The following is a 13,895-nucleotide window of genomic DNA, read 5'->3' as shown; positions in this document are numbered from 1 at the left end:
GAACAGTGAAAGCTGTGAAGCCGGGCACTCGTCCTCTGCTGGAGTCAGTGAAAAGGATCGCCCACCAGGAAAGCCACGTGGAATCCCCTGCAGAGCAGAACCCCGAACGTCATGCCACTCCTACTTAGACGCCCCCAAGCTCTTGCACGGGGAATTTGTGCAGCGTGCTCAGACCAGCCTCGATTATGACAGTGAAAGAGAAAGGAACACCCCAGTCAACAGGGGAGGGACGCCTGGGCGGTTTGGTCACACGACCCAGTATCCTAACAGCAGGGAGGAAGGAGAGAGCTCCCACAGCCGCTAGGACGACTCCTGGAACCCACGGACAGGGGAAACCAAAGGACTATGGCCACAGGGTTCTGTTTTCATAAAGTCCTGAAAGAGTGGAACCAGACAAGCCTGTCTAGGCTGACACATGTATCTAAGAAGCTGAGTTTTAAAGCCAAGGGTATGAGTGACTAGTAAATCGATAAATGGGGACCAGAGCCAAGTGTCACTGGCAGAAGGATTCCAAGGGACTGTCCTCAGGGGCTGGAGCTGACCTGCCCCCTTCCGGGTGGGATGCACTGAGACTTCCTTCCGGAGAACAGGATGGGGGGGTCACGTTACAGTGGAGACCCTGATACACCTTACGCAGCCCACGGTCAAGGTCAACGCCACTGCAGTAAGTCACGGCGAGTGTAACTGCATCAGCCAGGCTCCTCCAGAGAACAGAAGCAACGGGACAGAGGGGTGGATGGAAAGATGGACACGAGAGCACTTAGGGAATGGGTTTGCGGGGGCCCGCAGGACGGCTCAGTCCAAGTCCAAAGGCCTCCGACTCCAGGAGGCTGGTGGCGTAAATCGAGTCCCAGGTGGAAGCCTGGGCACCCAGCGGGGAGGACAGGTGCTGCTGTAGGTCCCGTAGTCCAAAGGCCAGAGCGCTGGGGCAGAGGAGGAGAGCGCCCCGGCCCCAGGAGAGGAGAGAGCCTTCACTCCCCTTCCTCATTCTATCTGGGCCCCTGCTGAGTACCCACACTCAGCCAGGGACGCGCACGCCCACCTCCTCTCAAGGCCCTCACAGGCCCCCTGGAAATAGCGCTTCTCCCACGCCCTAGGTCACGCTGACCCCTGAGTTAGTGGCACTCCTTACGGGACGTGACAGAAAGGCTAGTGCGTGTGTCTGGGCACAGGGCAGTAACTGGGGCAAGTTTACAGTCAGCGATCTGTTTATGTATTTTATTTTTGCTTGATTAACATTAGTTCCAGGGACAATTATTGTGAATGAGAACTGCATACGAAAACAAAGTCTAGTCAGGCTTCAAATAAGGACCAGGGAAATCTGCTAAGCAGAACATACTCCACGGCATCCCCAACATGAACCCAGGTCTCTCCCACCCCTTCCTGTCTCCACCTGCCTTCCACCACGTCCTGGGAATTCCTTAGACCCCCAACGAATATAAGGAGAGATAACGGCCTGCTCTTCTAAACAATTTCTTCTCTTTCTAAAAAAGGTTTATTAAACTCTTAGTTTTGAAATAAGTAGAATTCACAGGAAATCCTGAAGACAGTGCCAAGTAGTCCCAGGTGCCCGCGCCCGGCCTCTCCCACTGCTCACGTCTTACACCTTCAGTGCTGTCACAGCCAGGAACCGACCCCGTGCAGCTGCGCGTGACCCTAGCCTGTCTTCCCAGGTGTGGGTTCCGGTAACCACCGAGACACGGAACCACTCCATCCCCACAGAGAACTCCCCATGCCTCCTCTTCCACGATCACACCCACCTGCCCTCCCAACCACCACCCCAGGCCCGCTAACCACGAATCTGTTCTACATTTCTACAATTTTATTGTTTTTCTGTTAAAAAAAAAAAGTTTCTAAGAGAGAGAGGAAAAGAGAGAAGGAGAGGGTGGAAGGAAGGGAAAAAGGAGGAAGGAGCAGACACTCCCGAGGGGCCCCCGCTGCCATCCGCGCCCCCCTCAGCGAGCCTGGCCATGGCCCCCTGCACCTGGGGTATAAAGGAGGGCTTTGGACGTGAACCCAGAACCTTCCCACATGAGCCCGCCTGCATTCATGCTGCACCACCATCTGGCCCCAACTCTGTCACTGTGAGAACACCACACAAATGGAATCACAGGCCATGCAACCTTTCGATATTGACTTTTTTGTTATCTCAACACAAAAAAAGGAAAATTTTTGCTGAACAAATAGACAACACACTGTATGATTTGAATTCCTTCAAGCTGTTGCGGTTTATTTCACGGCTCAGGACGTGAAGGTCTTGGCCAATATTCTGTGCGTGCTCAAAAATACGTGCATTCTGCTACCGTCCGTGAGTCTTGGAGGCTGGCCTCAGGGGGCGCCATTCGGCCCCCAGGTATTTTCCTCGCAGTGTGGGTGTGTCTGTGAGAGGCTGTCACCTCGACTCCCTCAGACATGGAAAACCCAGAGGAGGTTGGTATATAGGGTACCCAACCACTCAGCGTTCCTCCAAAAACGTAACCAGTTAATCCGAAATTTCTCTTTTTCTCTTTTTTAAAACTTTTGCTAGAAGGTCCATGTGCTTGCCAGAGAGAGAGAGACAGAGAGAGAGAGAAACAGGAAAAGCACCGTCACTACCCAACTCCACCACTGAAGAATGGTCACGCCACAATCCCGGCCCTCCATTTCTCCTTTTCTCTAGAATTTTGGGCATGCATGCACATGTGGCCAGAAGACTCAAAGCACACAGTGGGCCATGTGGGATCTACTCACCTGAACCACCACACCACAGGCTGGCCCCAGAAATGTCTTATTCCCAAGAAAGAGCCGGATTCCAGGTGGATTATAAGGTGAAGGGCTCTAAATTCCTTTGTAGGAGTCCTAGCCCACCCCGCTGGAGTCCACAGCATCCCTATGAACCCCCTCCTCCTCCACGCTTGTACTGGCCAAATCAGCACCCTTTACTCTGAGAAGCTTCCCTCTCCCCGTCTGTCCTGGCACACCGCTGAGACGCCTTAGCATGTGCTCATGTGCTTCTCTGTGGACGTCTGTTAAAAAGGACATAAAAAGACGTACCATGCACACATAATGAAAAGAAAGCGGGCATGGTTATATTATTATCAGATAAAGAACACGTCAGGGCACATTTACTAGCGACAGAGAAGGGCCGTGCGGCCCAGAGAAAGCGTAACTACGTATGCATGCACCCAACGACAGAGCCAGGAAATACCTGAAGCAGTAACTGACAGAACTTCAAGGAGAAACAGAAAAATCCGCGTGGATAGTGGGAGATCTCTACACCTTTCTCTCAACAGCTGACGGAAGGCCACCACAGGAAGTCGGAGAAGAGGCAAAAGCACTCAAGTTGCAATGGACATAATGCAATCGTTCCGGCTCATCTGAAGCTCTGCTGAGACCTGACGGAGCCGGAGCGCCAATCCATGCTACAGTGGAGGGCGGCTTCGATCTCGAGGACGCAGGGGTCTGATGACGTAACACAATTCATTACAAATACTTCGGGGCAATACCGCAACTAACAGAGCTGAGGACTGACTGTGGGTATTGCCTTCTGGAAAGCTGTAAATATTGCCCGTCCCGCTGCTCTGCGGTGACCCAGATGACAGCCCCGGAGGGTAAAACAAAGGGCTCTGCAGAAAATCCCCAGAGGAAGAGCACTCCCATTCCCCTTTCACACCAACAGCAGACTCTACAGACTGTGCTAGGTCTCTCCTGACGCCTTCCTGGGAACCCACCATCCCCCAAGACAGAAGTGCCAAGTGGGAAAGGCGAGGCCCAGGAGAACGCACTGGCGCTCCCGCTGCCTGCACGTCCCAGAGCCCACGCGCTGCCTCGGGTTCTCCATGCGGTCTTCTCCGTGTACCGGTCTCCCTTGAGGGCTGGCTCGCTGAAAAGATCCAAGATCAGACCAGAAGCACCCGTGACTACTAAGCAGTCTAACGAATGATCTAAAATGTGAATATCTGAAAACTCCCAGAGGGTCTCAGAGTGGAGTAAGATCAATGCAGTTAGCAGACGCCTAGGCCCCTCTACCCACTGCAGCTGAGTGGGGGAGAGGCTGTGCATGACAGGTCAACCAGGCTTCCACTAACCCCCAGCCCGGCCTCACTCGGCGTCCACAGCACCGCAGTTCACAGCCTGGTTAAGTCCCAGTCCCCTTTCCCGGAGCTGGTACCCAAGTGGCTAATGAGCTGGTTCCACTGCAGTTGGGGTGTTGGGGGGTGTGGGTGTCATCAGTGTGGCCCACGCTCTGGACATTTCTCCCCACGGAATTCTGTGGAATGTGGCAGCCAGGGGCTGGGTACGAAACACTGTCCTGGAGTCCACAACATCCCTATGAACCCCCTCCTCCTCCAAGCTGTGTAGGGTCACAGACGAGCTCCCTCCTGTCGCTGCCACAGTAGCGAAGGCTGATGCTCATGCCGCAGCCATCAGGCACTTCCCACACGTGTGCGCGCACACGCACATGCACACCAACACTCTGCTAGACTCTGTCCCGAGCACAGCTGGGGAGGCCTGGTTTCTGACCAGTGTTCATGATGTTGTCCTAGAACTGAGCTCTCCACCTTTGAAAGCGGCCTGCCTCAGGCTTCTCCCACAAAGCAGGTCTTCACCAGCCCCACCTGCAGGCAGAACGACCTAACGACCTCCCGGCCTCCAGCTCCTGGAGTCGGGAGTCCATGGCTTTCCTGTGTACTTCAGATCTCAACCTTTGTGGGAATGACAACCAAATCTACAAGGCCTCTGGTAAGATCCAAAGCTACACAGCCCCAGACCCTCTCAACAACCCAAGTGGGACAGAGGGGCGGGGGCGTCTCAGGTCTTTCACGTTTCCTTGCAGAGGGGCGGGGGCGTCTCAGGTCTTTCACATTTCCTTGGGTGGGGGGCGGGAGCAAGCAGACAGCAATATCCTCCAGAAACGTCAACATGGGGGGTGGGGGCACTCGCACACATGAAATAAAAAAAGAATAATTACAAACAAAACCCAAACGGAATGTTGGCTGGAGAAAGCTATCTACAAGAGCGACTAAAATTGTCAACTCTAGAGCCCCCGCCCCGGGGCCAAGCTGCCTGGGCATCGAGCACTGCCCCCAGTGCTCAGAGAGAGAGCTGGTGGGTGCCCCGGCTGAGGCTGGGGCAGCTGAGGCCTGGGCCAGCCGCCAGGTAGGAAGGCTGCAGCCCGAGGGCTCTGATCCGACGCTCCTTATTCTCGCAGGCCGTGCCAAGCTCAAGCCCACCCACTACTGTTGGTCAGGCTGGCTCTCACCAGGCTGAGGGGGCCCATTTACGTCCCCCAAGAGCAGGGTGGCCCCCAAGACAGGAGGGGTTACCTCCCACCCCAACAAGCACTCAGCTTGCTCGTCTCCATCCCAAACTGGGATTGTTAGAATTCTGCTCGTTAATCCAGTAGACGTGGATCCCCTTAAACTGTGGTCACTTCTGAGCCGATGAACTCACGCCGTTTTCATAGCCGTTTCATCATCTGGAAGGCGTACCATTTCCAGAGAAGACATCTACAATGTCACAACGCAAGTCGGCGGAAGACGGATCCTGACAGGCAGAAATGCAAAGGCCGAGATGTGCTGGTCTCCCTAGCGAGGCCCAGCGAGCCGTGTGACGGTGGAGGACAGGTCCTGGGCCAGCAGATGCACGTACTTGGAAGACACCCTGCACTTCCCACAATGCATGGACCAGCACACTCTGACGGTGCCCCAGGAACCCTCCTCACTCGGGCAGACATTGTTCATCACCCGTTCCAGGTCACTGCCCCGAAGCACACCGGCACGACAGGAGGCTGGTGTCTGTCTGCTGGGAGGACGGGGTCAGGAAAAGCACTCTCTACTCTTCCTAAGCTGGGTCCTCTCCCGCAGCCACGCACTCACTGGGAACCCATGGGGCCTGTTCTGGACAGGGGTTCTGGAAGTGGGGCGGAGCGCTGCTAGGAGGCATTTATGGCCTGAGGCTCCCACACCGTGTGAGTGTGAGGAAGGACGGGGCCACGTGGGCACTGGACACTGGGGCAGTGGTAACACAAGGCCATACGAGGCTGACCTGTGGGGAGGGCTCCCATAACACTGGGAAAGTATGTCCCCATGGTCTGGGGCTGGCTGAGACTGGGGGGGCATCGTGCCATCAGGACCCCATTGGGGGTACTGCCCTGTCTTTCTCCCTCAGAAGAAATAAATAATAGGAGCCAGCAGATGGCATGGTGGTTAAGGCACTGAACTCCAGAATAACCCACCACAGTTCAAGTCCTGGGCCCAGTGGCTTCAAACTCAGGCCAGGCACATGTGTGTGCATGCCCAAAATCCTGCGAGGAGAATGGAGGAGAAAGGATTGTGGCATGGCTATCCCTCCTGGGGGTGATTTCTTGCTCTATCTCCCTCGTGTCTCTCTGGTGACTGCATACACCCTATAGCAAAAATATCTCCAAAAAAAAAAGAAAGAAAGAAACCTTAAAAAAATACTCTGGGCTCATTTTCTTCTACAAAGTCACTAGCCACATCGTCTTGTTTTAAGAGCATTCATAACAAATCCCTTTGTCAGGTATAATCGAGAACCTGGCTGGGAAATGAAAGAACGTTACATACTCAGCACCTGTAACTTGTCGTGGTGGGGCAGGGAACGGCTTTTCGTTTGTGCTTCCCCAGGAAGCCGACTGCTAGCGCATGTTAGCTAAGACAGGAAAGAACAATGCTTGGGTGGAGGAAACAGCCGCACCACTGGCCACGCAGAGAGCTCAGCTCCAATCTTAGGAAGCTCCGTTCGTTCCTGGGTGCTGTGGGGACAGAGGTGACCGCGGGCAGGAGGTGAGATCCTCTGAAGAGGCGCCTTCCTTTTCAGCAGGTCGGAGGGCAAGGGCGGGACCCTCTGCTACAGGGGACTCTAAGCACGGTCCAGGGACAGCACAGGCCGGTTGGAGATCTGCAAGTCTGCCACCTGGCCCTGGATCTGGGAGGCTGAGGCTGGGATCTCCAGACGAGCAGAGGCCCTCAGGGATCTGGCTATTTGGCCCCGAGACCCCGACATCCAAATGCCTTCTTGTGCTCCCTCGAGTTCCCAAAAAGGACTCTCTTCCAAACTGTGCTCAGTTGCAAGAGATTTTTGTTTTTCTTTTTCTCTTTTTTTTTTTGGAGAGGTTTTTGCTATAGAGTGCGTGCACTCGCCAGACAGACAGAGAGAGAAAGCGAGAAATCACCTCCCAGGGGGATGGCCACGCCGCAATCCCTTCTCCTCCATTCTCCTCTCAGGATCTTGGGCACATACGCACACGCACCCGGCATGAATTTTAAGCCACTGGGTCTGAGACAGAAACCGCGATCGACTACATGGGAGTCAAGCGACATAGCCATTACGCTAACTGCTGGTCCCAGCCCTAGAGATTCTTCTAGGGGCAGAAAAATCAAGTGAGATTCAAGATCCAGTAAGAAGAAAAGTCTTGTCAGGAGACAGAAGTTTCCAGCCTCTGTTGCTGCCTTGGGGCTGGGCCGGGCTGCTTCATCTCTTGGAGCTCGGAGCCCACTCAGAGACCAGGCCGTCCTGGGCCATTACTGTACTGCCAGGGACACAGTGCCGGGAGCAGAAAGAACACTGTTGGGAGCACAGGCCGTCACAATGCTGCATGCAGGGTCAGCTCTGCCTCCCCTGAAGCCTCGGGTCCCCATCACAGGGACACAGTGCCGGGAGCAGAAAGAACACCGCTGGGAGCACAGGCCGTCATAATGCTGCATGCAGGGTCAGCTCTGCCCGGGTATCTCTCAGCCTCCCCTGAAGCCTCGAGTCCCCATGGTCGTCCAAGCTGCAGAGGTCTGTTCCCTGGGCGGGGACCTGGCAAGTGAGAGTGAGGACAGTCACCTCCAATTTGGCAGAAGTTGAACCAGTGACCTCCAAGTACCGGAGGAATGCCAGACCTACAGCAGCAACAGCTCAGCCCTAAAAAGGAGTTCCCTCTCGAGGGAGCTCTCGGCTTTGTACGGAAAGGGGGTTCCTTGATCCCGTGGGGCAAGGCCAGCTACCAGCAGGCCTTCTACACACCAAGAGCCAGGATATGGTGACAGAGACAGCAAATGTAAGGTACTTACTTTGTAAGCAGGAGCCCTAGGAGAAAAGCTGTTCTTACACGAACTGAGGTGGGGTAGGTGGCTAACTGCGGCGCCAGTCCTGGCCGTGATGGCCTCATAACCACACAGGGGGCGTGTACGTACACCCCAGGTGCCGACAAGATGGACAGCCGGGGAGGACAGCATGACCGTGCCCTCCACGGGACGCTCTCTCCCTCTCCCTCTCCGGCCAGTACATGCACCCTTTGGCAACTAATTAATTAGTTAAAGCTAAGCATGAAGATAAGTAATAAAACTCTTCTTTACCACAAACACATTAGGGGATGGGATGGCGATTTTATGAATGGCAGAATGACAGCCAGGCCAGACTAACCTGTCCTTCCTTCCTGCTCATCGATTATGACACGAAGCCAAGCCGCTTCCATGGCGCAGCGGACACACGGGACCCTCGCCGATGTTGCCCCCGAGTGTTCACACCAGCCACATCTGGGCCTCCCCTACTTTACTAAGTCCTCGATCTTGTCCGCTAAGCCGTCACCTCTCCTCCCCCAGGGCACCAGCACCCTTCCACCTCGGGACACCTCTCTCCCGAAGCAGCTACTGAGAGCTCCTGGGAAGACAAAGCCCACGGTGCAGCACGCAGGGCCCTTTGCGCCCCATCCGCAGCGCGACCCGCCCGCTGCAGGTACAGCCAACTGCAGGCACTTCTGAGTCTGTCTAGGAAGGTGTAAGTGCGGGTCACACATCTGTCAAAATAGCAGTTCTGGTGGGAAAGGAGGGGGTCTGCCATCACGCACCCATGTCCCAGTCTCAGTTCTCAGACCGCGCCTCGACCTCGCTGGGTGATGAGAGGACAGGAGGGGACGTGCCCCCTGACCACCCGGGCTCGGCGGCCCCACTCGGCCTCTGCAGAGCAGCTCGGACAGCCCACACACACAGCTCTCAGCCTAGCCCCGGCCACAGCTCTGGTTGGCACGGTGTGAACGCTGGGTGCCTAATAACCGGGAAATGCATGAAGCTGGCGTCCCGCCTCCTTTCCCTTCCCGCCAGGCCAGCCCAGCTTTCGTTTCTTTCTGATGCACCAAACATGACGGGGCTGACCCAGCTACGGCTCTGCAGGACACCGTGCGACAGTCCCTGCCCTTACTGCTTACATGACTCGAGTGTCAGCACCCACTGCCCAGCTGGCCCCCCAGCCGCCAAGGGCCGAGCAGACCCACGAGTCTGCACACACATCTCCTCGTTCTTTAACACTTCTTGCAAACCTAACAGGCCCTGGCTCCTCCAGACTCCTCCCCCAGGGCAGCCCAACCCTGCCTGAGCACCAGGGCCAGCTAGAAACATCTCCACCACAGCCGTTAACCCTTCCGTGGCCCAGCCCCCTCCCACAGGGTGGGAGAAAGGGGTCTCTGAACTCCATTTTATCTGCTTCTGTAGCTGCATGAACAGGGCTTAGCGGTCACTGCCAGGGAGCCGGCCCAGAGCCCAGCTGGTGCTCGCGATAAATACTCCATGAACAGCTATGGCTGGGGACTCCCCAGCCCAAATTTTCTTTTTTCTTTTTTTTTTTTTTGAAGAGATTTTTGCTATAGGGCGTGTGCGCTCATCAGAGAGAGAGAGATAGAGAGACAGAAAGCGAGAAATCACCCCCCAGGGGGGATGGCCACGCCATAATCCCTTCTCCTCCATTCTCCTCTTGGGGTCTTGGGCATGCACGCACACGCGCCTGGAGTGAGTTTAAGTCCCCAGATCCGGGACTCGAACCACAGTCGATTACATGGGAGTCCAGCGACATAGCCATTACGCTAACTGCTGGTCCCCCATCACTCATTGTCTAAACCACAAGGTGAACTGTAATAAGCGAGCCTGGGCTTCTGTGTGGACTTCATGAACTTGTGAAGGAGAAGTACTACTTGGTGTTGGACTGTTACCAAGGAAGTAAAATGCGTTCTGATGGTTGGCTCTGAGGATCTGTCATTTCTGGCTTACGTTCCTTTGAAACCTGACAAACGGACTGATAGGTGACCGCATTTACAAAAGATTAAGTCTTGAAAGGTTCCACTTCGGTGACTATTTTTAAAACACTGAGTCACTAGGGATCTGCAAAGTTTTTTTTATGTAATGGAAATCTCTGCAGACTGGGAGGGAAACACCCAAGGGTGCCTGCAGTCTGGGAGATCTGGCAGTACCCTGGGAGTGCAGGAGAGAACCTGGCAGTGCCCTGGGAGTGCAGGAGAGCTGGCAGTGCCCTGGGAGTGCAGAAGAGGAGCCGGCAGTGCCCTGGGAGTGCAGGAGAGGACCCGGCAGTGCCCCGGGAGTGCAGGAGAGGAGCCGGCAGTGCCCCGGGAGTGCAGGAGAGGAGCCGGCAGTGCCCCGGGAGTTCAGGAGAGGAGCCGGCAGTGTCCCGGGAGTGCAGGAGAGGACCTGGCAGTGCCCCGGGAGTGCAGGAGCGGACCTGGCAGTGCCCCGGGAGTGCAGGAGAGGACCTGGCAGTGCCCTGGGAGTGCAGGAGAGGACCTGGCAGTGGCCCGGGAGTGCAGGAGAGGACCTGGCAGTGCCCTGGGAGTGCAGGAGAGGACCTGGCAGTGCCCTGGGAGTGCAGGAGAGGAGTCGGCAGTGTCCTGGGAGTGCAGGAGAGGACCTGGCAGTGCTCTGGGAGTGCAGGAGAGGACCTGGCAGTGCCCTGGGAGTGCAGGAGAGGAGTCGGCAGTGTCCTGGGAGTGCAGGAGAGGACCTGGCAGTGCTCTGGGAGTGCAGGAGAGGACCTGGCAGTGCCCTGGGAGTACAGGGTCAGAGGTGAGGAAGGAGGACACAGCATCAGGTGCCATGAGATGGCACAAGCTCTGGTTCGAAACAGAACCTGGGTCTGGGAGTCACCACAAACTGCACCTAAACAGACAGGACAAGTTGTGTGTCTCAGAAGCAATCATAAAGGCAAAGGTGAAAACACTAGCACATACCCTACCCTTAGGAAATGCATATGCTAATTTCATGCCACTCTGAATATCCCACATGGAAAAGGGCAGAGGTGAAATGAAGAAGGTTCAGAAAGATTCAAAACAGAACAAAAAGGAGGCCCAGTTGTAGCGGTGCAGCGACGACGCCACACTGTGCAGTGCTGGAAGCCACGTGGAGGACTGGGCTCGGTTCCAGATGGACCTGTACACGCCAGGGCACGCGCCCACACTCCTGGCTGTCCGGGAAAGGCTGGGGACCGTGGTGTGACACTCTGTTGAGGGTGCTTGTCTCTCTCCCACGGAAGGAAGGAGAGAGGCAAGGACTTAGAAAAACAGTGGTGGAGACAGAACACATCCCCAAAGTTTTTGAGTAGTAGTTTCAGAGCGAGTCAAAGGAAATTTTTATTTGTACTTTTTGCTATTGGGTACATGTGCTCATCAGCGATAAACAGAGGCAGAGGGAAAGGGAAAGTGAGAAATCACCCCCTAGGTGGGGTGGCCACACTGCAATCCCTTCACCTTCATTCTCCTCTCAAAATCTTGAGCATGTGGGACCAGCAGTTGGTGTAATGGCTATGTCGCTGGACTCTCATGTAGCCGACCGTGGTTCACGTCCCAGACCCAGTGGCTTAAACTCACACCGGGCGCATGTGCGTGCGTGCCCAAGATCCGAGAGGAGAATGGAGGAGAAGGGATTGTGGCGTGACCATCCCCACTGCCTCCGGGGGGTGATTTTTCGCCTTCTGTCTCTGCCTCTGTCTTTCTGGCGAGCGCATGCGCCCTATAGCAAAAACCTCTCAAAAAAAAAAATATCTTGAGCATGTACACATGTGCCTGGTATGATTTTCAAGCCCCTGGGTCTAGGACTTGAACCATGGAATCGGCCATGTGGGAGTCCCACACCTTCATCTCCACAACACCTGCTGGCCCAGAAATCCTAATTTATATTTAACTGGTAAGTTTCTAGAAAGCATTATACCAAGAGATTCTGTAGTCTGAATTACAGACTCGAGAACACTTCAAAACGGCTTGTAACGGCAGAAGCAGAACACGGTCTCCAGGAGAGCCAGCGTACAGAGTGTCCTTGCGGCCGATCCTGCGGCGGCACTCTGGAAAAAGCACAGCTTCTCCTACCGTAGCTCCTGCCATGGCTGCAGGCGGAACGCCAGGTTAACTGGGCCAGCAAACAGGGCTCCTATTCGAAATCAAATGTCCTGAACTGCTTGGTCAAGCTAAGGAATATTTTTGTTACACACCAACATGTTTGTGTCCAGTGTCTGGTTTTAAAGGACCCCCAGCTCCAGAATTCAAGTGGTATGTTAGGATTTTATTCTAACACGCATGAGCAGGTTTCCCACACAAACCGGTAAAATCTTTCCATCTCTTTACATCTCTTTTCGTTTTTACATTTCCTATTTATCTTTTTTGTTTTAGGTTTGTATTGTGTTGTGTTTTGTTTTGCCATAGGGTACATGTACTCCCTGAAGGGGTGGGAGGATTGAGAAATCACTATCCCGGGGAGGATGGCCACGCCATAATCCCTTCTCCTCTATTCTTCCCTCGGGATTTGGGGCATGCACATACAAAGACACAGAGCAAGAAGCACCCCAAGAAGGTCTCCATGCCATGATCCACCCCCATCCATCCAGAATCAGAGGCACACACAAGATGTGCCAGGGAGACCTGAGGACGCGAACCCAGGACCTCCGTGTGGCGTCAGCACCGCAGAGCTCTGTGTTACCATGCATCTCTTCAGGTGGAGATTGACCTTCTCAAAGGCAAGGCTGAAATCAAACCTTCACTAGACCGAAAGCACCTTGACAGCGATTCCTGTTTACCTCGGTCCCCCTGTGCTGAGAGATGACTTCAGGCACCCTGTGTCCACCCACACTCTCAAACCATCCCACGCTGAAGCAGGAGCAGGAGTAATCTAAGTTTTGAACCAGCTCCTTGGGAAGCTTCCGTTGAATATGGTTCAACTACCAGGGATACATTTACGGCCACTTGACTAGTTTCAAAACCTACTGTGCACATGAAGCATCTGAGGCCTAAGCAGCAACTGCTTGTCTTGGGAAGAAGACGGTAGACTGACCTTTGGCACGCAGTTACAAGGTGACCGGCGAGACACAGAGCTCTTCTAAAAGACGAACTGTTCGGCTGATCACACCTCTGAAGTTACAGAGCTCTGGGAATTCTCCGAATTCTCAAGTCCAACTCCACTCTCAGCCGAGAATGATCTGGGTCATCGCTTGTATGAAAGGGACATAGGAAATCTAAAAGGAAATAGAAGCAGATATTTAGGTGCCTGCTTGTGATTTTAAGTTGAATGACTTTTAAAAAGAATTGGTTATTTATTTGCCCAAAAGCAACACTTTTAATATACGCTAGAAAAAAAGCTGCTCTGTGTCCAAAGAGCCTACCAAAAAAGAATGTTCGAACCCTTCCCACCGTCCAGTCCCTCATGGGCGCTGACTCAGAGGCCCAGGAGAGCCACCCACACCCGTGTGAGGGAAGTGACGGAGAGGGTGAGGACAGATATCAATAATCAATAATCAACAGAACGTCCCAAGTTCCCTGCCACCCTTCACCCCCAGTGCCTCTACCCATACTTCTCAAAGCCTGCCAGAACACAACAGGGGAGTTGGCAAAGGGACAGGAGATGAGCCAGGGAGCCTAGTTGGGGAGGAACCTGCCAGAGGGCGTGGATATGTTTAGGGACTCACCCCTCCCTTGGAGGTTTCTTGTTTTTCAAAGTTTACTTACTGATTACATCTATGAATGGGAGAGAGAGCCCCATGGGCCCTAACACCACACCCCTCCCCCAGCTTCAGCTACCCCGATCATGGCACCTGCACGCCGGGTACACGTGGAGACTTCCATTAGCAAACTAGGAACCTTCCCA

The 13,895-nt window shown here is 54.5% G+C and overlaps 1 protein-coding gene across 3 annotated transcripts in view; it reads right to left on the bottom strand.

Moving 5' to 3' along the window:
• NCK2 (NCK adaptor protein 2) overlaps window positions 1-13,266 on the bottom strand; it is a 72,876-nt gene extending 59,610 nt beyond the window's left edge. For all 3 annotated transcript variants that reach the window (XM_006170856.2, XM_027769241.1, XM_006170858.2), the window contains exon 1: window positions 13,086-13,266. The gene's annotated coding sequence lies outside the window, so the exon portion shown is untranslated. The remainder of the gene's footprint in view (window positions 1-13,085) is intronic.
• Window positions 13,267-13,895: the final 629 nt, after the last annotated feature.

Source organism: Tupaia chinensis, unplaced genomic scaffold (genome assembly GCF_000334495.1).
Source record: "Tupaia chinensis unplaced genomic scaffold, TupChi_1.0 Scaffold149090_1, whole genome shotgun sequence".
Taxonomy (NCBI): Eukaryota; Metazoa; Chordata; class Mammalia; order Scandentia; family Tupaiidae; genus Tupaia; species Tupaia belangeri.
This window is presented reverse-complemented; position numbering and strand designations above follow the sequence as displayed.